This window comes from Psammomys obesus, unplaced genomic scaffold, assembly GCF_907164565.1.
Source record: "Psammomys obesus unplaced genomic scaffold, mPsaObe1.curated_primary_1811, whole genome shotgun sequence".
Classification (NCBI taxonomy): domain Eukaryota; kingdom Metazoa; phylum Chordata; class Mammalia; order Rodentia; family Muridae; genus Psammomys; species Psammomys obesus.
Window position 1 is genome coordinate 11108233 of NW_026596162.1, and position 23875 is coordinate 11132107.

Here is a 23875-nt window from a genome sequence, read left to right on the forward strand (position 1 = left end):
TTTTACCCCGACTATTAATTTTCATGTATGATAAATTACTGGGGTCATTAGGCTTGCTCTATAGGCCTAAGAATCTGAGTTCTAATCCTGAGGACACACATAAAACTGGGTGCCATAATGCTTGTCTGCCACCAGGTGTTCCTATGGAGAGACAGAAAGCAGCAACTGGAGAATCTACCGAAGCTTGTCCACTGAGCCTGGTGTACACACTGGCTGACAACAGAGAGACCATGTGTCAAACATGGCTGCAGGTGAGCACCAATATCAGAGGCTGTCCTCTGATCTCCACACACGTGTCATGTCTGTCACCCAAACACAAAAACACGCATATACACATACATGTGTATACACACATCATATACACATACATGCACACATTTCTCTCTCTTTCTCTCTCACACACACACACACAGCACACAAAGAAAAAAGAAGACCACACCTTGGATCTCTTGGTTTCCACTTTGCTACATAATCCCTTTGTCGGTAGCTGCGGATCATATCAGTGTTTCCTTTTGAATTGTATTTTTTTATATACTCCAATCTTTTTCAAATAGATGTCCAGAGGGAGCAGATAAAGGTCATTTACTCGGAAAGGCATGTAAGGAAACTGCTCTGAGCTTCTTCAGAACAAAGCCGATTGCATGTACTGAACCCCGGCAGTTTTGGAGTCAGTCCACCATGGGTGTCTAGTGGACTGTAAACCTCCTGAGAGCGGGGACCACGTTTGCTTTTCTTCCCCTGCACACAGGATCTTAATGAACTATTTTAAGGACTCAGTAATGAGCTATAAATATTTTTTGAATGAACAAATAAACCATGAAAAATCTAGTGTATGCAAGCAGACCCTATTTGTCTAGCCAACTCATACTTGTGAACGTCCAAAATTTTTGTCTTTTGTCATGTGGAGAAGAAAGTCATCGTAGACCCTGGAAGGAGGTGGTGTGTCCTAGTGACTGTTGTCTCACTGTGACCAAGATACCAAAAACAACAACTTGAAAGAATTACTTGTTTTAGTTCACAACACTCACACCTTTTCAGTGACATGTGGCAACTTACCAGTGTGATGTATATATTACAATAAAAGAGAGGGCAGGGCCAGCTTGTTCCCTCAGAGGTGACTTGGAGTCTGTCCTCATGAACGGATCAATACATTTGTGTGATTAGTGGATGAAATGGTTGGTAGGTTGGAGGCAAGTCTGTCATAAAAGCTGGTTTGACTAGGTCTCTATGCTCTCCTCATCTTTGTCATCTTTCTAGGTTGTGTTTTGCTTCATGCCTTTGTGAGGAAGAAGGCCATCACCAGATAGTCTTTCCACTTGGGGTCGGTGTGAGCCCAAATAAACCACTTTTCTTTGTAACAAATCCAGGCTGTGGGATTTCATTAGCAGCCATGGAAATGAGGCTAAGACAGACACCCCAGATCATTTCTTACAGCTGCCTATGAACCCACAATTATCTTAATAAAATTCCCCCCCCCCAAAAAAAAAGATAAAAAAGAAATGACACAGAGAGAAAATTGTGACAGTGCTCATCAAAACTGTCAAGATCACTAAATTGGGGACCACCCAGATCTGATGGGACTACAGTAGTTCTGACTTATTTCTGGAATTTTCTCAGCTTTCTATGATAGAGCAGATGCTTGCGATAGATTATTTTTTTCCAGAGTCAAAACTGGGATTCACAAATGTTAAAAGATTATGAGAGATTTAAAAATAAAAGAGAAAGAATTTGTAAATTGTCAAGAAAATCTGGCACATCTATTTTTATCAAAATTTCCAGTATTTAGTTATCTGCTTATTATTTTTACAATTAGATCCTTTTATTTTTCTGTAATTGATTCACACTTCTGTTACCTTTTTGGTGGGAATCATGTTGAAGGTAGTTACAGTTTCCTCACCTTCTTTCTCCTCAGTTAAACTTCTTATGCGTGAAGCATATATAATATAGGTCCTGCTTTACTTTTTGGTTATGTTGATTGAGGTAGGTATCATCAGAGCAAATGTCACGTCTTTGGATCATCTCTAGCTATATTATTTTCTTACCTGGTAACTTTTAACTTTTTTCCCCCTTTCATCTCCTTTAAAAGCCAGTACTGAGGACTGAGCCTACGTCCTTGGTGTGCTAGCCAAACAGTGAGCTCCAGCCCTGTCCTGTAGCTCAGAACCTTCAATATCTGCTCTTGTGTATAATTAGATGATTCAGTTTAAAGATGTCTTTTGTTGCACTGATCTTTAGATGAAACTGTTGGAGCATTCCCTTCAATTTGATTGCACAACAAAGTCAATGTTTCCATATACTTATGGTATATTTTGACACTGTCAATATGCACATTTACTTTTTCTATATTTGTGCAATATTATAGCTATAATTTTATCTTTAAATTTTATTGCATATACTTATAGGGTATATAAGTGTTACAGTGTTTTCATGCACACACATATTATAAATAGATTAAATAAAAGCTACAATTTAACGTCTATATTTTTACTTCACATTGTGCTTTGAAAATAATTTCATTTTTGTGACTCGTTTATTCATTCAATTAACATTAAAAATTTTAAGTAAGCAAGTGCTCTTGTGATTAAGGTGTTTTAAGGGGTGACTAATGATCTCTAAATCAGTTAAAGTATTAATTTCAAAGGCTGGCCATGGTGGTACATGATTAGCCTGATTAGCCTGGGGGAGGCAGAAGCAAGCAGATCTCTGTTAATCTGAGGCCAGCCTAGTCTACTTAGTAAATTCCAGGCCACCCCGGGTCACACAGTCACAGTAAAATGTAATAGCTAATAGTGATAATTTCTTAATAATCGATAATGTTGCCATTGACTGGTGATATAAGTAAAATTGACATGGAAGCCACTCAAAATCTCACCATGGACTCATCAGGATATTCATTCACCGACATACACAGACATTCATTATAAAATGACCAAGTAGGAGAAACCACCGCTATTCTTATTTTCTGAGGATAAAATTTTAACAGAACCATTGCCAAGCCTGTCACTCAATTTTCCTACACGTGCTCAGTAAGCTAACATATGCTGAAAACTGTCGAAAGTGTTTCCACACATAAAAGGGATGTGTGTGCCCATCAGTAGGTAGGCTTTCTGTAACATGACAGACCAGCAAGATCCCAACAAGATGCTGAGCAATGAGTGTCAGCGCCGTATCAGATTGAATTGTATCACGTTACCTGGTGCTCCGCAAGCTGCCCCTCTAAAAATGGCAAAAGCTAGAACTCCTGTTTTCCCTGGGTTTCCCTTGCCTTGCATCTTGAACCTAAGACAAACCAAGTATTTGGGAAAGAAGCATCTTCCGCAGCAGTGGGCTGTATTAAACGGGTGGTGTTAGAGTCTGGGAAACATGAAAAGTCAGAGCCTGTTTGTCTTTATGTTCTCGCTTGGCCTAGATTGTGGAAAAGCCTGGCCACCTGGTACATGCTTAGATACTCAATACTGGTAAATAAAATAAAGGCAATACTTCTGCCTCAAACACCTCATTAGTTGTTGACCTGTGGCTGGTGAGGTCTGAATTTCTCAGCCTGCAGACGCCCGCACGAAGGAAGTCATGGGGTCTGTCAGAGCCATGTGAGAAATGACGGGCTTGCAAAGATAGCACAGCCAATGCAGATCTGGGTTATTTCAGTGATTGATGAGAAAGAGATTGGCTAAAGGGTCTGGTAGGGCTTCCCAGCGAGGGATGAACAGATGAACATTTTGCCTCAGAGTTTTTGCTGATGAAAATGTCATTGCTCAAGACCTCACCCTGCAGAGAACCTTGGTTACACCCTTGGTCATTGCTCGGATCTCCTTCAAGGTGAGGGGTAGCCTTTGGCTTGCTCTCACAAAGACACTCAGAAGACTTGGACCTCTTCTTCATCAGGTCTCCTTGACTCCATTTTTGGGAGATGAGTTTAGCATTACTTGGACGTGAAATTGCATTCCTCAGAAGGTGTAAGTGTGCTGGTTAGGCTCTTGTTTGTGTAAGGAAATACTGCATTCTTTAGAAAGAGTGGTACCCAGGCCATGCTTGCCTCTGTCCTAAAAATGCTCTCGGGCTGTCGCCATCCTATCTAAGCTCGGTTTACTTTGCACAGTGATACAAGAAGGCATGCAAAATATTATGTGAGCCTTGTAAAGCTGAGATTTAGAGAGGAGGGATTTGGTTTTTCAGGGGTTTGTTTTAAAGGCTGGCATTTGTTACATGCGTTCTGACAGTACTGTGGACTATATTGATTCCCAGGGACCAATGACCACATAGTCTAGTCAAAATAAAAAAAAAAATCATAGGATGTACTTAATGACTAGCACATTATAAGTTTTCATATGCTTCTGTCTCAATTTATAGATGGACAAACTGGAAACCAAATATGATAGCAGGAATAACACACACACACATACATAGTACACATAATGCATTTGAGCAATTGTCTGAACCTTCTTCAGGCTGATAGGCCTGAGTTATAAAAGCAGTATTGTTTTCAAGAGCTCATCTGAGTATCCATTGCAACTGGGCTCTTGTTCACCTTGTGGGGCTGGAGGAGAAGCTATACTTTTTCTTTTTAGAAGCTTTGATTTTGGCAGGATTGGCATTTAATAGGGGGACTTCTGCTTTCTTTTAAAATTTTAAAATTGTGCATTTTTATTTCTTTACTTTGGGCATGCATGCATGGGTACGTGCATGTATGTGTGTGTGTGTGTGTGTGTGTGTGTGTGTGTGTTCGAACGCTTGATGGAGCTGACAATGATGTGTCCAGAGGTCAGAGGACAACTTTTGAAGTTGGTGCTTTTCTTCTATCATGTGGGTAGCAGGGACCAAACTCCTATCATCAGGCTTGGCTGCAAGGGCTTTTGCCCGCTGAGCCATCCTGCCAGGCCAGGAGACCAGTTCTATGGTTGGAGGCTCTTTTAGATCTCTTATAAATGTCTATTGGATCTGCCAGAGCCAAACAAGTCTCAATTCACTAATAGCAATGAATGGACCCCGCAATGAATGGACTACCACCAACAAGTTCTATTGGACGTAAAACTAGTAATTAAGCAGACGAACAAACAACTCTCCACAGAGCAGGTTTAAATGGCAGAGGGGACTATTTGGATGAGGTTTGCAATGGAAATCCCCAAGGGGCTTGATGACTGAGTCCACAGATGTGGCTGAAATGGAGAATGTTCAAACCTGGAAAAGACAGGTAAGTTACCTTCTAAGGAGAGGTAAAGTCTGGTTCAGCTGTACTTCCTCTTGGGACACCTGTGTTCATGAAAAGTGTGTGGTTTTCTCTGTCTACTGAAGACATCTCCCATGTCTCCCTACTCCATGGGTTCAAAAGTGTCTGTCTTCTGATTTGATTTATAGACTCAAGGTTATGAAGCAAAAAAAAAAAAAAAAAGTTGAGCAAACTTCCAATAAAACATCACTTTCATTAAGCGATATCCTTAAAATCCTGAGAGTTTCTGATTAGCAAATTTGTCCTTCCTAACTTTAAGACGCTGTAAAAATAAATACATTTTAGACTACATGAATTAGGTCAGCTTCTTCAGCTTCATTAGTAGCTACACAACTGTTAGCATCAAACTGGAATCAAATTCAAACATTTTAAAACACCCTCCAAAAACGACAGTATGGGATTCACAGATCTCCACAAAACTAAAATCATCACTTTTCCTTGTTTTCTACTTACTAGGGCATTATGTCTTTGTTGTAAAATAATGCAATTTTAGAAAAAGATAAAACTCAGTTTGACTCCATTTCCAATAGCATCTAAAATAATAAAGTACTGATGGATAAATATAATAAAAGAAGTATGATACTTACTGAAAACTAAAGAACATTGGCGAAAGAAACAGACTCATTTGGAGGAGAATGCCCTCTGCTCCTAGACTCTCAGCACTGTCAGGGTGTGTGTGTTTCCCCAACTTAGCTACAAATGCACATTCTCAACCTGTGGGTCATGACCCCATTAGGGAGTAAAATGACCCTTTCACAGGGGTCACCTAAAACCACTGGGAAACATAGATCACTACATTTCAATTCAATAACAGTAGGAGAGTTACGGTTATGAAGTAGCAATGCAAATAAGTTTATAGAGTCAAGTCACCACGGCATAAGGAGCTGCACTGAAGGTCACTGGGTTAGGAAGATGAGAACCCCTGTAGAGATGTAATGCAAGCTCTGCAATGGTAACAGTTACCATTTTTAAATACCCAAATTCCTACGAAAACTCAAAGGACCCATAGCAGCAAGAACAAAGCCAAGAAAGAAGGGCAAACTTTGCACAAGGAGACAAGAATTGAGGCACCAAGCGTTGATGCGAAGCTGGACACATCAGCAGGTGGAACAGGGTTGAGAATCCAGAATCAGACCTTCACACTGATGTACAACTGGCTTTCAAAAGGGATGTCAAGGCCACTCAACAAGGAATGGACAGTCTTAACTCTGATGCTTACTCTCCAGGATAGCACACAAGGGAAGTTGGACCCTATGCCACACATATTTTTTTTTCACTCAAAATGAACTATAGGGGAAAAAAAAAGAAGTAACTATAAAAGCTTTTAAAGAAAGTAGAGGCACACATTTTTGTGATCTTATAAGAGGCAACCAGTTTTTTAGATGTGCTACTCAAACTACAAAAGAACCACAAAAGAATTGGGTGTGGCTCAGTTGGAAGAACACTGGCACCTCCACAGGCACATAGAAGTACACATAACTAAACACACATACAGACATACAGACACATACACAAATATATAGGCACACACAAGTACATGCTTTCATTGCTTTTACTTATTTTTAGTCGTATTTATCTGGGTTTCTATATGTCTGTATGTGTGTCTTTTATGTATACTTGTGTGTTTACAGCAGTTCATAAATAATAGCCAAAGAGTAGCGAGGTGAGAGTGAGCATCAACAGAGGCACAGACAAAATGTGCTGTGTCTCCTACTGTTGTACAGAAGGTCGGAGGCACTTTATAAAGTACACACAGAGGCAATAACTCTCACAAATTATGCTAAACAAAGGAAGCCAGTCACAAAGACCATATTTTGTATGATTCTATTTTCTACAAAAAAAAATACATTTTAGGCAAATACACAGAGAGAGAGACTAGAGAGAGTAGGCTGATGATTTCTCAGCAGTGAGGAGGACTATGTGAAGCAGTGGAGAATATTTGATAATGGTCGCACAATTAGGGGATGTAAAAACTATCGTAATGCACAGCTTTGTACAAAAATAAAAAGCTTTATTAGTATAGCAGGAGTGGGAATTTGATATGAGCAGTCACTGAGTACTATCATCTCAGGGACCCGACTAGAAAAATGTTTTTCCAAAAGAGACTTTGTTCGGGAAAGGAGAGACTTTATAACCTGAAAATTCCTGCCCCTCCCTTTTGTTTTGTTTAAAACTATACCCAATCATTCTGTCATCGTGTGTATAATACTTAAATTGTATTTCTGTCAAGGAAACATACTTCAACATCTTTTTTCAGTAGTGCTGAGTGCTATAGAAGTGAATGTTAAGCAGCTGGGTTGTGTAGTATGGTGTTGTCTCAGTGAAGTTTCTGTTACTGTGATGCAATATCATGCCCCCAAAAGTAACTTGGGGAGGAAAGGGTTACTATCGTCTTTCACTCCAGTATCACAGAAAGTGATGCAGTATCACAGTATCCATCAGAAAGTCAGGACAGAAACTCACCGCAGGAACCTGGAGGCAGGAACTGAGGCAGAGGCCATGGAGGAATACGGCTTACTGTCTTGCACCTTATGGATTTCTCAGCCTGCTTTCTTGGACAACTCAGAGCCTGCCTGTAGCGGGCTCACACACCCATCAATCATTACTCCAAACAATACCTCCACAGACTTACCTGTAGGTCAATCTGATGGAGGCATTTTTCTCAACTCAGAGTCTCTCTTTCCAAAGGACTCTAGCTTGTGTTAAGCTGGCAAAAAGTTACCAAGGACACAACTATCTTTATTTTACTTGAAAATTTCAAGAGCTACATAAAGAAGTATGTATTGTGTGTGTGTGGGGGGGATTGTGTGTGTGTGTGTGTGTGTGTGTGTGTGTGTGTGTGTGTGTGTGTAGGTCAGATATCAGATGACAGCTTCTGGGAGTTGGCTCTTGCCTTCCAGTGTAGGATCTGGCGGAGGAACTTGGTCCATCTCAGATCCACATAGCAAGTGCTTTTACTTGCTGAGTCACCATAGTTGCTGAGCAACTCTGTTGTTGCATGGATTTACCATACTTCTGTCTCTACTGACGAGGCATTGGGTGGTTTGCCATCAGGAACTGTTCTCTGGTGAGCCTCTCCGTGGTCATGATCAGCCACGAGTGGTCACTGTAGCTAATGAAATCACCACTTAGAGCCTTAGACATCATTAAGGAACGTTTTCCCCATTTTTCATACCACTGTGACAGAATACATGACTTAATGGAAGAGAGATGTAGTTTGGCTCACAGGTTCAGAGGCTCCAGTTCCTGGTTTCTTAGTCCTGTGCTTGGTGGCAGGAGTGCCTGGTAGCAGAGGGCTGTTCATGTCATAGCCAGCCAGGAAGCAGAGTGACACAGGAAGTGGCCGGCACTAATACATCCCTAGGAGCCCACATCCAGCGACCTACTTCCTCTGGGTAGGTCCCCTCTTCTAACTATTCACCTCCCTAGATGGATGATGACTCGAGAACTTAAAACACGAGTCTATGGGGACATCTCATACTCAAACCAATTTTGAGACTGCAAATTTGCTTGTATACATTTTTAGAATGCAGATTTACCTGATGTGTGTCCTTGATTGTATTTAAAGCTGCTCGTCTAAACGCTGAAGAAAGGGAAGGCACATGGACACGATGAATCAAACCACTTCCCTTCATGTTCCCCGCTCTCACACCCACACCCTACCTCTAAGATGCAGGATCTAAAACAGGGACCAGAAAAACTTGGGGCTTTTCCCACAGGACACCTGTTGTCCCCACTGTCACCCACATTTCCCTTTCTTCCTCTCATATCCTTTGCGTCCCTTTCCAAGTAAAGATACAGAGAACCACAGGCCCAGTTGGGGGAAAATTAGCTCTTAGAAGGATAAAATTCCCCGGGCAGTGCTTGAAAGGCAGCACCATGTGTTTAGAAATAACCTGTTTTCAGGAAATGCAGAACTACCTCCTGCAAGTTATGCTGGAGATAGCCGATTTCTCTTTTAGGGTCACTTGCTTGTATTAATAGAAATCCATCTGCATAAAGTGACAGTCTACGTTCCTGTTTCCCCGTCTGTCACCAGATGGAGGCTTGGTCAATGTGGGATGCTGCCTTCCACACGGATGCCAACATATATAAAAAGACAAGTTATTGGTAGGAATTATGAGAGATGGAGATTAAGGACCATTCTAAAACAGACTTGGATCTCTGCTTTTGACACAGGAAATGTTGTTTACACCATTTCAGAGGGGGTTGCCTAAAATATACCGGTTCCACGATAATTACTTATACTACTTACTAACGGATAATACATCGTTCCAAGCAAGTGTGAAAAAATAAAAAAAAAAAGCTTTGAGTTAAGAGTTAATTAGGTTTTAGATTACCTTGCCTTCACTTTGGCTATCTTTATGAAATAGTTAATAAAAGCGATGGAAGTGAGAAGAGGCTGTGTCATTCTAGGAGCAAGGTGGTCAGAGCAGGGCCCTTCTGACTTGTACTCCACTTGAGGATGCAGAAGCTTTGCTAAGTCAACCAGCGGCTGATACTGTGGGCATCTGGGTGAAAATCAGTATGAAACATGATAGAATCCTAGCAGAGAGGATGATGATGAAAGTAGATGCGTGACTTCTTTCTCAAGACCATGAAGGGAACTAAAAACCAGCATTTACCCCACAGGTGGAGGACCCAAAAGTCATTAATCCTGGAAGAAATGAGAAATACTTTCTGGATGAGCCAATATACAGCTGGAAGTGACTCTGACTTGTTTTTCTCTTATGGCACCCTCTAGTAGGGACCACTGATGTTCAGGTGTGTCCTGGGCACCTGAGACATGCTTCCTTGATGCCTCAGTTTTATCCAAGTAATCTCCTGAAGTCTCCTGAAGTGTCATGGTTTGCTTGATGGGCCTCCTGGCTCAGCAGGATCATAGCCCCTTGTCCAGAACCTTGACAGCTCTTCATTTTCTCTATCTGAAGCTATGGTTGGAAGGCTCTGAATTGCCTTTGACCATGGAAGTCTGTCTATAGCATTTTAGCTAAGCAAGGACCATTGTTTCATATGAGAGACTCTTCAGAGGGGGGAAATCCATCTAGGATTTCTAAAACTATCCTTTCAGATCATCAAGGACCTGAGCTCTGCTTAATGTCCTATTCTGGTATACAAGTGTGCAATTTATAATCCATGTACAAAAATGATTCTTCTACCCCTAAGCTTTCCAAGCAGCCTGGAAGACAGAGGCCTAGAGATACAAGATGGCAAAAGTGGTCCTTAAATCCTCGATTAACTCTGCAGAGAATGATGTCCGGAAAATGTCATCCAAAGATTTCTCTTCAACCTATTGGGCCAACAGTAAATTGCATGTCCACTTCAATATCAAGAAGGTATGGTAAGAGTTCTTTTTTTTTTTAAAGATTTATTGTGTGTGTGTGTGTGTGTGTGTGTGTGTGTGTGTGTGTGTTATACATGTGGTCACATTTATGTGTGCCATGGAGGCCAGAAAAGGGCATCAAATCTCCTGAATGGCTCTGGCGGCACAGGAGGTTGTAAGCCGTGTAATGTGAATATGGGGAGTCAAACTAAGACCTTATGAAAATCAGCAAGGCCTCTTACCTGCTGAGCCATTTATCCAGCTAAGGAAGGGTTTTTAGCTGAGTTGTGTTATCAGGAAGTAGGCAAGAATGGATACTGAGTAATGGTGCAACTAGCCATGTCTACCCCAGACCAAGTTCACTGAATAACTTGGGCAACTTAGAACACTAGTTGTGCCATTGAGCTGACTGCCTGAGTCACCTCCACCATGCCGTCACCACATAGCAAATCCTGCGCCCACGCTGGGCCAGGATATTCATCTTCCTAACACTGAAGATGGGCCCGTGTGGCACAGCGCTCAGAGGTTACTGCAATAGGTAGGCATTGCCCTCTCTCTGCAGCCATCTCCTGTCAGTCTAATGAATGCTCACACCTTATGGCCAAGACTTCTGAGTTGTAACAATATAGGGTCTCGAAGAAGGCATGATTCTGTGAGGGTTGAGGGAGTTAGGGGAAAATGCCTATTTGTTTGTTTGTTTAGGTGGTATAGAAGTACTAGAAATGAGAAACTTTGAATGGAGTGTAAAAGCCCCCGTCTTCCCCTTTCCCTCCACCCCAACACTGAAGATACATTGTTGATGGTGTTGTTTACTCTTGGTATTTCCATCCAGAAAATTCTACCCCAAAACAAACATACATGGTAGAATCTTTGTAAGCCTGACACAAGTGAGGGTACGCTGAATATCTGCAACTTGATATTTTCAACAAACAGAACATCTTGGACATTTTCTCATAGAGATCAACCTGATATGTTTGAAATGACATGATTTAGATGTATCCAGATTTCTTAAACTATGCCCCTATTGTCTAAGTCAGCTTTGGCCATCAGCTTGCAGCCCCTCTGTGATAAGGGAGGTGATATTTCCACTGGGGGATCGCCCAGATTAGATAAGCCTGTGGCCATGTCTGCAAGAAACTGTCTTGTTGCTAATGTGGGGCCAGCTCACTGTGGGCAGTGCCATTCCCGACAAGGTGGTCCTAGGCTGTAATGAGAAAGCCAGCTGATCATGAGCTTGGGTGGAAGCCAGTGAGCCCCGTTCCTTCATGGTTTCTGCCTTAGCTCATGCTTGACTTCCCTCAGTGGTGGACCATGAACCGGAAGTAAGTGTAAGCCAAATAAATCCTTTTCTCCTCAGGCTGCTTTTGGTAAAAGTGTTTTGTCACAGCAACAGAAAAGTAAAGGAGACACATAATGACAGGTGTTTAGTTTGCTTCCATTTCTTTAGGGTTACCCAGAATGCTGCAGTGATGAGTTTCCTATAGTGGACCTTGGTCACTTCCAGGCAGTGTCCTATATAAATAATGAGACTCATGTTTATTGAAAACAGTCAAACTGGCATTTTTTTTTTCAGAAATTCTTGGTTATATAGATGAATTAGATGAATAATTAAAACTATTTCCCACTCACAAATAACCATGAAGATCTAAGTGAGATTTTATTTTCCCATTCACCAAATGCTACAATAGAAACCTCAGAAGAAAGTGCCCCTCTTGGTTTTATCTTAGAGAATAAGAGTACCTAAATGGTACTCCTGCCCCCAGAAAAACCTACAACTTAATTAAAAAAATATAAGATTTTCTAGTATTACACGTTGGCAAAGCAAATAACTGGTTTGTAGGTTTGAATAATTCAAAAGAGTAAACACAACAAAACAATTTGGTCTTAAAATAGCCAGAAGACTAGACCAAAGCTATCGTTTCTTTTTTTTTTTTCCTATGTTTTACTATACCGGAGGGGGCCATTTTAGACATTCATTCCTCTTGTTATTGTGTGTTCATTTTTGCATGTGTGCACGCACACACCTTCACAATGTGTGAAGGTGACTGCAGAGGCCAGAAGATAGCATTGGTTTCCCTGGAGTTATGGGCAGATGGCATTCACCTAATGTGGGCTCTGGGAACCGAACTCAGGTGCTCTGGAAGAGCACTCTCAGCCTTGGAACTTCATTTTATTAAAAACCTGAGGGGAAAAAGCAATTTCAATATTAAATGTTCGTATGTAATGGCATGTAATTTAAATTTTGAATTAAGTTTTGGACAATCAAGAGCATTCAAAGCTATTTTATCCTTGTCACAGATGATTCTGTGACCCGGGTCATGGACTGTGACCTGGGTCTCTTACACGGTCCTGCTGTGATTACTGGTTCTTCCGTGACTAGGGATTTCTAGATGAACTCAAGTATTTCCTTTTTGTTTAATAATATGTCCAAATGTATTCACAAGCAGACATAACAGAACACTAGGAAGGCAACCATGATCCAGTGTCGGAAAAAGAGCTGAGAGCATTGGGAATGTTGACTATTGTTCAGATAATGCAGTGCTTTGTACAGAGATCAAGAAATACTACAGTCTAAGCCAAACTGTGGTGATGGTATACATACATGCATACATACACACATAAATATACACATACTCACACACACATCCATCCAGGCACAGGGGAGCAGACTAGGCAGAAGCACCATTGTGGGTTCAAAGCCAGCCTGAGGTACAAAGTGCGATGCTGTCTCAGAAATAAATGAATTCCAGAACAGCAAAATTAGATATAAACTTTCAAAATGGTGGCTTGCTGGCTTGGGGCCAATCTTAGGTCAATAAGCAGACTAAGTCTGCAAGATTTAGGAACTTTTTTTTTTTTAAAAAAAAAAAAGAACTTGGAAGAAAATGAGGAATAAAACTTTATATCTCTGTTGAAAGGACTTTCATGATGTCTCCAAGCATTTGTTGAAACTAGAAACAGCATTCGTTTCATAGGCGGTTTCCCAAAGCTTTACACTTTGCTGTCGGGTTCCAGGCCCGAGGAAGGAGAGCTATTTCTTTCCCTCACGCTGCTGTTATGTAAAAGCAAGCTCTTACCTTGTTTGTCTTTGTTCCTCTGTCTCTTTTATAAAGATGAATGATGACCTCATGACTTTTGAACATCAGTGGTTGGTTATTTCCAGACTTTACCCTCCAATAGATCTGCCTCCTCCTTCTTCTTCGGACCTTTCATCTATTCTGAGTTAAGCTCTGACAGTATCACCTTGGCCCTCTTACTTTTAGGGATGACTAAGAAAAAAAAAATCAACTTCTTAAAGATTATCTTTTTAGTCTTTTATGCTTAAAACTCTTTATTACTTTTGTTTTTGCTGGAACCTAAAATATTTTACTTCGTAGCCAACTGATTTGTATCCTACCTCTGTCTCCATGGCGACTAGATTTTCTGACATCATTTTCGAGTGAAGACACTGGAGCACTAAAGGTGCTAAGGCATTTTGCCTTGTTCCTGTCTTGGTTTTTTTGATGGAACTGAGATCAGACATGCACTTTTCTTTCCAACTTTGCTGTTCCTCTTGTTTCATAACCGGCTTTCTCTGAACTCTCTGGTCTTTTAAGCGATGGGTTTATAAACTGTGAATAGAATAAGTGGGTGGCGAGGTAGGAGGGGCTGGCAGGCTCAGCCACAGGCTTGAAGGAAAAGCTTGCTGAGTGACAAGGCAACTCTCAGAAGAGCTGCTTAATCTTCTGGGAGGAGGTGACCGGCCTTGTCGCTGATAGCGGCCACCATCCAGGCTTGCTCCACTGGGCTCTGGTCTCACAGCCTTTCTGCATATTTGTACCTCAGTCTGCACCTCACACACAGTTACGACCTATAAAGTTTCTTGAATCTGTAATTTGCCTTTTTCTCAGGCTGACGAGATGGCTCCATGGAGGAAAGCACCTGCTACCAATCGTGACATCTTTAGTTCCATCCCTAAGACTCACACGGTGGAAGAGGTGTGACTCCCACAAGCTGTCTTCTGACCTACATGTGTGCTCTGTAGCAAGCACGTGTCCATGCGTACACACGTGCACATAAATTCAAGTGTAGCTAATTTGGTCCTTGCCCCTTCCAGAGATGCCGGTGGCATATGTTAGAGCATTTGATCGCTTTCTACCGTCCCCGAGGCTTCATCTTCCTTTTATTGTTTTATCTCTGGCCCTCAAAGTGGATAATTTCTATTGACCTGTCTTTAACTCTATACTCCCTTTTTTTTCTTTGTCATTTCTCTTCTTCTCTTGGATTTATCCAATTGTTCAAAATTCAGGTATTGCGTTTTTCAATTCTATTGCTTCCAGTAAGTTCCTTCTATGCTTTCTGCTTCTCTGCAGAGAACTCATTTTCTTCTGTCCTTCGCAAGGGAGTTTAACTGTGCCTCGTGAACCATGGTAAGACTGGCTGCATGAAAACCTCTGCCTGAGGATTTTAACATTTGGGTCATCTCTGAATGACACCTATAACTGCCCTTTTCTTTAGAAGTTGGTCTGCTCTAGGCACAACCAGTGCAAAGACTCTGTCTTATACATTGGGAACACCCTAGAGGGTAGATTATCATTATATAAGTCTCTGGGAGGGATGTTGGGACTTTGACTGATTTATGAGGTAATAAAATCAGTTAAGTTCAGACAGAAAGTTCTGGCTTCTGCAGGTGGTGGTTCTAATGCTTTCAGCCTTGCAACCCCTCGGTGTGGGTGCCTCATGCATGTGCCCTGCCAGGATTAACTGCATGATTGCTTGCTGTTTAGAATCAGTTCAGCCCTTAGGGCCTTTACTGTGAAGATTAGGCTGTGCACACAGTAGGTATGTACTATACCTACTATAACCAAACCTGTGGGATCCTCTTCTTATGCCCTCTCCTCTCCTCATTTGCAAGCATATAAGGACCCCCTCCCCACCCCTTTTGTTCAGAAAGTATTACTTTGATATTTAGTAGCCCAAACAGTTGACCTCTCCCAATCTATGCTTGCAGCCCCCTCAAGGTAGAGCCATAAAAAAAAAAAAAAATAGAGGAAAGGCAATTAAAAAATTAACTGTCTTATAGGTCATCTCTCCAAGTTTCAACTTCTTTGGCTTAATTTTCAAAGAACTAATGGATTCGATTATTATATTTGTCTAGAGTTTAGAGTTCAAATCATTGTGAAAGGCAGGGCTGGTGGGCTTCCTCACACCAGCTTTGGAGTCCAGGCTCATGTGAAAAGTACATTTCCAAGGATTTTAGCAAGAAAATGGAAAGGGGAGAGAAAAACACAAGATGATGAATTGATAAGGAGGCAAGGGAGAGAGCAGGATGTTCCTAGAAAGGGTGCGTGGGGTCACGTGCTCAAAGGTCTAGAGCAGAGACCCCGAGGAGAGGTTAAGCGAGGGTGACCCGTTTCCCTCAGAGATAAAGGGATGCTATACAGGAGAGGAATCGGGAAACTAGGTCAAAGCCTGCAGACTGTGGAGGAAAACTGAAACTTGGAGAAGTGACTTGCAAGAAATGAATTTCCCAGGTGTCTGTTTTTCCCTTCCTGGCTTTGCCCTGTGGGTGGCTCCAAGCACAGAGCTGGGAAGGTGACAGCAGCACAGGCTGCTAAACTTCACCAGAACAATTCTAAGAAATCAGATAAAGTGGTCTTTGTGAGCCAGACAGGGCAGAGAAGAGAGAGCTTTGAGAAAGGATTGCAAAAACCCCATGTCAGCCTGCACAAGTGACTCATACTTCTCATTGGAGAAGGGAGACACAAACGCTGGGTGCGTCTTACAGGAGGATAGAGACAGAGGGAAGGAGGTGGTGAGGAGGATGGTCCCCACAACTCTTAGGGTACAGAGAAAGAAAGCTGAGTTAGCTGACAGCTAACACTGATGCAATTCTTTGGTAAGAGCAAGAGGGGCGTGGGGCTGGAATCCCTGTTTGGTCAAAACCTCCTGGAGGGGAAAGGAACCCTAGTCCATGGGCAGAGTCCTCTTGGATCGAAGCAGGTCGTCTTCTACACTGTACAAGCCACTGTTGTTCCCAGAGAAGCCATTTATCAGCAAGACACCGTTGGAAGGAAACTAGGTCTAAACCTGGGTAATATGTGGACTTCATGTTCTCTCCATGTCTTGAGCTGAAAATGGCTTTTGGGGAGAAAAACTATACAATTATAATATGTGGACCAAAGAAGAAAAGTTAGCAATGTTCTGGGAATGTTGCCCAGCTCTTTTATGATTCTGAGTAGTAAGGTCCCAGCGCCCCACGTGCAAACTTACTGGCACTGGGTGGGCTAGAACAAAGCTCAAGCCACCCTCCCATCATCCACTTCCTCCCCCTCTTCTTCTTCCCTCTCCTCCTCCTCTTCTTAGCCTCAAGGGGGTGTCACATAGCCTCCTAGTAGGTCTGTGTTAGTTCTGATGCAACTGTCCGTTATATCTCTCAAAATACCTTTCTCACTGTTCAGAGCCCTCTCTCCTTCCCATTTCCTAAAACCTGATTCACAGCGCTCTGGTCACTTCCTCTTGGCTCTTTGATGTCCTAGGCTCCCAGCTTCTCCTGATAGAGAAGATTCATTTAGAGTCGTCATGTTGATTCTCTTTCTACTAGCCGTGGGACCTTGCCAACACTCCCCCAGGTGAAGATACAAATGACACATTCCTGTTGAGTGTGTTGGTTTGTGTTTTCATTAAAACATGGCAAAGTCCATCTCCCGTGATGATCACTGCCTTGTCATTTCCTGGGGCATTCCCAGAATGCCCTGCTCTGGGACTCACTAAGGAGTCACCCTGGAGTGTCATGTAGAGAGGGTCTCACATCAAACCGGAGAATAAAGAAAGGAGAAAATAGCTTGGGGGTGGATTTCACAAACTGCTGAGCTGGTCAGTTTAAAATCAATATTGTGTGTTGAGCGATGGTGGATAGACTTTGGGGTGGGTTCTTTTTTAATTTGTGTCAATCATCCAGGTAGTCATGACCTCTTGGGGTGAATCCTGATGTTAGATAAGAGTAGGACACACTTCTCATAAATGAGTTTTAAGCTCTAAGTCAGGGTCTCATGGACACACTTGCAAATCCCAAAAGAAGAGTAAGCTACAAAGTCCCTGCTATTTGTGGCTGGAAACAAAAAGAGGGGGCTGGAGCAATGGCTGGGTGGCTGTGAGCAGGTGCCGCTCTTGCAGAGTCCAGGTTCCATTCCGAGCCCTCACAGGGCAGCCCACCGCCATCTGTAACCCCAGTTCCAGGGATCCAGCGCCCTTCTCTGGCGTCCACGGGCACTGCATACCTGTGGTGCATACCCATGTATGCAGGCAACCCCATACACTTCCGCCAAAAATCAGTGCAGCTCTTAAAAAATAAAATCGTCTCGCACGACTCCCAGGCGTAGAAATGCAAGAGGAGCCAAGCTACTCAGGTAAGGTCACACAGCTGTGACCGCCACAGCCACAGCTCAGGTCCATGGGTGCTCATTTCCTGGCTGTCTTCCGTCTGTGCGCAAATCCTTGAGGATTCTTCCTGACCTCCATGCCTTGGCCTTTTCTCTTTTGACTGAAAAGTCAGGAAATACAGGATGGGGAGGAGAGGAGAGTTTATAGAAAATGCCTTGAAAGGATGTTAGTCAGTTTCTCCAAAGGAAATGTTCTGAAGAGGACAGTGTTAATTTATTTCAAGGTTTTCATTCATTCAGGGGAAAAAAACAAAACAAAACAACAACAACAACAACAAAAAACAACCAAGAAGAAAAAAACTTGTCATCCTCATTTCTGAAAGAGCTCCAGGGAGCTAAAGACTTCTAAAACCCCCTTCCTTACAACTCCCAGCAATAATTTCAGACCAGTGGACTCCTGAGCTCATGGCATGAGTGGCTTCCAGTGTTCCCTGACGGCTAACCTTCCAGTTGGAAGGGCTGTCTTACAAAATTAAAGTTAAGAGATTTTGCATTCTTTGAGACTTGGTTCTCTCAAAAAGCTTCTCTTGAAAACAATCCTCCAGTCTAAGCAGTAGAAAAGTGCTGATGGACCTCAGGCAAACTAGGAATTGTGGGTTTTATTTAGGTTTTGAACAGCCACTCTCTTTTCTAGATGCACATTCACGAGCCCGTCTGAAGAAGAAAAAGCAGGTCAGCTCAGAAAAAGTTGCACCACTCAAGGCTGTCAAATTAGACTAGGCAACAAGATTTGTTTGTTTGTTTGTTTGTTTGTTTGTTTGTTTGTTTTTGCCAGGCAGGGTTAGAGAAAAGCGAGTTCAGGTGACTCTTGGAATTCAGTCTCAGGGCAAGGTAGCACCCAATGACTCAGTACATCCAACAGATCCTGGCAACAGATGGCATCTTCTGGAATCCCCAAAGCAATGGGCTCTGTGGTTTCCCCAAAGTCTTCTTCTTGGACTTCAGAAACCGTTGATATGATACTTGGGCGGCGACTCCAAGAAAAAATAGATTACACTGAGCAAAACAGTGTGACTCATTCACAAAGAAGGCAACCAAGCCCCTGCCTGAGCTCTGCGTGTCCTTCGTCCAAACAATGGATATTCACTGGCTGCTTTTATTGTTGCTGTTTTTTACAGGTACACAATCACTGTGCATATGTATGGGAAACCAGGGTGGTGTTTTCATATGTATAAACCTTGTGTAATAATTCAAATAGAAGAAGAGGCCATCGCCTAGCCCATGTGTGGCTTCTTTGTGGTGAAAACATTGGGAGCAGCTAGTTCATCTATTCTGGAATATCCTATACAATATTGTTAACTACAATCACTCTACTCCTTGATAGAATACCAGAATGGATTCTTCCGGTCTAGCTGTAACCTGGTGGCTAGACCATGCCCCATCCTCCTTCCACTCTGTCCTCCTCAGCTCTGGTGACCAACATTCTTCTCCAGGCTTTTTAGGAGATCAGACTCTTCAGCTCTCACAGAGCAGTGAGATCATTCAGGATTCATCTCTCAGCCTTCGGCTTCCTTTCCTCAATAAAGTACAGCACCCATTTATGGAACACCCAGAATGTTCAAAAACAGAAGCCCTGACTCCAGTCCCATTACAAGTAAAACCATTGCCAACCAGCTGTTGGACACAGGAAAGTTCTTTTGATTGTTGTATCTGAGCATGGGAGCCTCCCCCTCTTCTCTAGGGTCATTTTCAATTTGAGCCATTATATTTATCACTCTGACATAGCTGTCCTTCCAGTCACAATTTCATCCAGCGGTAGCCTAACCCCAGTTCCGTTTGGTTCCTCATGCTTTCTCTTCTTACTCGATATAGTTTTCACAGTTCTTGGTCAATGGAAGCTTGTTTGTTTGCTGGTTTTTAAATGCAAATATCAAGCCCTTCCCCAGACTCTCTGAACCAGCATTTGCATTTAAACATATAATTGACTATGTGATTGATGCCAATACTTAGAAGCCCTGTGTACTCCTAGCAAAGAAGTTTGCTTGAAACTTTTCATTAACCTTGTTGGGGAGGGAAGTCTGTCTAAAATGAAGAGATATAAACAACTTAAAATACCTGTTTTTTTTTTAAATATATTTTTCTTAAATATATATATCAGGCTGTGTGTAACCCATTTCTGTATAGAAAGCCATTCCTTCAGTAAGGAGTTATATGAGACCAGCTTTGCTGTCCATTCTTCTATCATACAGCACTACGATATGCTCTGGTTAAAAGGACATAAGCAGGGTCAGGGAAGGGCTTGCTGTAAGTGAGCACCATGGGCCTGGTTTCAGACCCCTAGCATTCACATAAAACCTGGGCCAGATGGCATGCACTTGTAACCCCAGCGCAGGGGAGGCAGAGACAGGAAGATCTCTGCGGCTTTGTGGCAAGCCAGACTAGGCCAAACTGGTGGGCTGTGGGTTCAGCGAGAGACCACGTCATAAAGAAAGTAGAGTGAGCAAGGTACCTGACATCTATCTCTCATATGCATGTGCACGCACATCCTCACATACACACACACGCACACATTCACACACACATGCACGTACATGCCCACCCATACACAAACATGTACACTGAGTCCACGCGCAAAAGACATAAGCAAACGTTCATGCTTTCTTGACTGGAATTTGCAGTGAATCTAGTGAGAAATTCTGATGTTAACTAGAGAACCTATCTCCTCCATCTTGCGTCTCTCAAGGTCTAACAGCTAGAACAATATAGCAAAATATTCAACAAATGTTCTTAAATTAAAATCCCAACAGCAGAATGCATGCACATGGATTGACTAATATTTTGCGATTGGTTGAACTGTTTGGACAGAGCCCATCAGAAAGCTGAGAGGAACGCGGCTTTTAATGTCTTCTGCTTCCTTTTGCACTATCAGAGTCTGAACAGTTTGTCAGGTTTTGTTTACAGCATGTAACTTTCCTAAAGCAATGCGTCCATGTTTCTCATTATGCATGAATAGTATTTGGTTAAATATGGTCTACACTGCTGTCTACCTAACGGGGAGAAATGATTCTAGCAGAAAAAAAAAAAAAAAAAAAAAAAAAAAGCAAGTGTGTGGTTGTAATGTGTTCTCTTTGCTCTCTCTCGCTCTCTCTTTTAAAAATTTCATATTGTTTTTTTGGCTTTTGTTTCAAGATGTCTGTATCAGAGAGGGGGTTTCTAGGCTGTGCCCTGAGTGCAGCAAGCATGGTTACACTTTGTCTTGTCTTTAATTCCTTGCAAGTTAAATAGAAAGATGGAAGATAATTTGGCTCCAATGGAGACTTGAAAATGCCTGCCTAGAAAAAAGCAAAACTGGCCAGAAAATGAAAAGCTCTGAGAAAAATCGGAATTGGAGGAAAACTTAGGTAAAGTCTAGTTATGCTGGAGAAACATTGGGGGCTGGGGGTGGGGCTGGGTTGGGGCTGGGGGTTGGCTGGGAGCAAGCTCACCTCTGAGATAGAAACTCAGAGAGAGCCATGACTTACTCAAGGCTGGTTGGGTTTTAGTGAAATAACTGAAAGGGATGCTTTTAGCTTGTCCGGAAGTGTCTAGTCAAAACGCTAACAGACCTTCCCTAGTCCTCTCATTTATTCCCCTGCATACGTGTGAGGCGCTTGTGTGTTCGCATGTGTGTGAGCACACATGTCCACGAGCACGTGTGCACCTGTGTGTGGAGGACAGAGGCTGAGATCAGATGTCCTCCTCTGTCTCTCTCCACCTTACATACTGAGGCAGGGTCTGTCACTCGAGCCCAGAGCTGGCCGAGTTGGTTTGTCTAGCTAGCCCACTTGCTCCAGGAATCCCATCTCTGCCTCCTGAGCACATGGGCCCACTGTGCCTGGGGGTCCTTGTGTTTCCATGGAAAGCGCATTACACACATCCATCTATCCTCCTTTCCTTCTCCTTTGCCCCTTTCTTCTTCCTCCTCCTTTTCCATTTTTTTTTTTAAAAACTAGGAGAGTTTCTTCCTGTTGGTCTACATATACCACCAGCTGTGGATTTTCAGGTTTATCACCCAGGATAAATTCCTTGTATTTATTCATTTTCACATTACTCTAAGGCTTTTCCCCATCTGTCACTAGTTGAGTTTATCTGTCAACCGCTGTGTTCTGAGCTAGTGTGCCTGTTTCGCTCTGAAGTTCTGCCCTCTCACTGTGAATTTTGCAAATCTCCTGAAGAGTTTTCATGCCCAGGATTAGTGTCTCTTTATAGTGAATGGCTCCCTCCCACCCCACCCCACCCCTGTCCCCTTCCATCCCCATGTCCTCCTCAGTTGTCTTCACTCTTAAGCAGTCTTTGCCTTATTACTGCTCAGCATTCCTTTAGGCATGGTTTGCATGTATCTGTCCTATATTTTGACTTCTGACTGGTTTTCAGGTTGAATCTATGCTTGTCTGAAGTGAGTTTTGTAGCAGGCATATAGTTTGGGCCCTATATTAATCTACTGATCTCTGCCTTCCAAATTGTTTATGTTCTGATTTACTTTTGAGAAAAAATTTGATGTTACTGCATTTCATTCTGTTTGTTTGCTTCATGATTTATCTCTCTGTTCTCCTTGGCTATTCCTCAGTTGAGTTATTTGAACGTTTTATATGTAAGTGCATTTTTTTCTATTGTATGTTTGACTACTTTTCTGGGGGGATACTTACTTTTTCATTAGTTTCTCTAAATAATATTGAAAACTGAACTTTAATAGTAAATCAACATTTACCTTCTAATGGGATACAGGCTTCTTATCATTATGTAGAATTTTCTACCCTCCCCCACTAATGTTGTGCTGTTCTGTGACAAATGGCTTCAAATGCCATATTGCTAGAACCTAGAATCATCTTGGAAGATAAGCTTAGTTGAGGAGTTATCCAGGTCAAGTTGGTGGGTAGGCATGCCTGTGAGGGGCTGTCTTGCTTGTTAATTGATGTAGGAAGACCCATCCTGAACTCAGGTAGCACCATTTTATGGGCTGGGCCGTGAACTGCACTGAAGAGAGATGGACATGAAGTCAAGTGTGCAGATAGCATACATACTTTCCTTTCTGTCAGCTCCTGTGTGATGTCACAGCTGCATGAGGTCCTGCCTTGGTTTCCTTACAGTAATGGACTCTGAGCTCAATGAATTCTTCTTCCCCTAACATTTAGGTCGGGGTCTTTGTCACAGCAACAGAAAGAAACTAGGACAAGTTTTTATTGTATTCATATATTTTGAAACTATGAATTTGTCTGCAGGTGGCCTTTCCAGAGAAGATTGCCATGTGTGAGGGGAACAGATGGGGGAGGAGCACCACCCTGAATCAGGGCAGCACCTTGGAATGGTCGTAGGGGAAGAGGAGCTGGAGGAGAGAGAGCAGAGCTGGCAGGTGCCTTTCTTTCTCAGTGTTCCTGTCACTGTGCCATCCACTGCCAGCAGACTCTGGCTTCTTTGTTCTTACAAAGTGTCTTTTCTTTTCTTTTTTTTTTTTTTTTTTTTTTTTTTTTTGTTACAAACTTGCTTTTCTACCTGTCTGTCTTTCAGGTTATCATTGTTGGATTTGTTGGATTAAGTGCCAGTGGGTCCAGCAATTCAAGTCTCTCCTCCTTGAGAACAGCAGAACAGCAAGCCAGTGGTCCACTGTGCCCACCTGCATGCCTGACATTTCTGCTCTTTTATGTTTGCTCTTTTATTCCTAAGACTTCCAGTTTCATCTTGCTCTCATTTCCACCTGTCTGAGTTGCCTTTCATGAGTAGATCCGGTATGTTAGCTAAGAGCATCCTCTGCAATGTGGTCCTACCACGAGGTTGTGGAAGGAACCAATAGATTTGGCAATAGCTATAATGGTTAGGGCAGTGTCTTTGAGGTCCATTTGGCTAATGACTCAAAAATCTGTTAGTCATTCACAGTACTGGGGGTATTATTTAATAACATATTGTTTCTACGTGGGGTGTTGTCTCTATTTA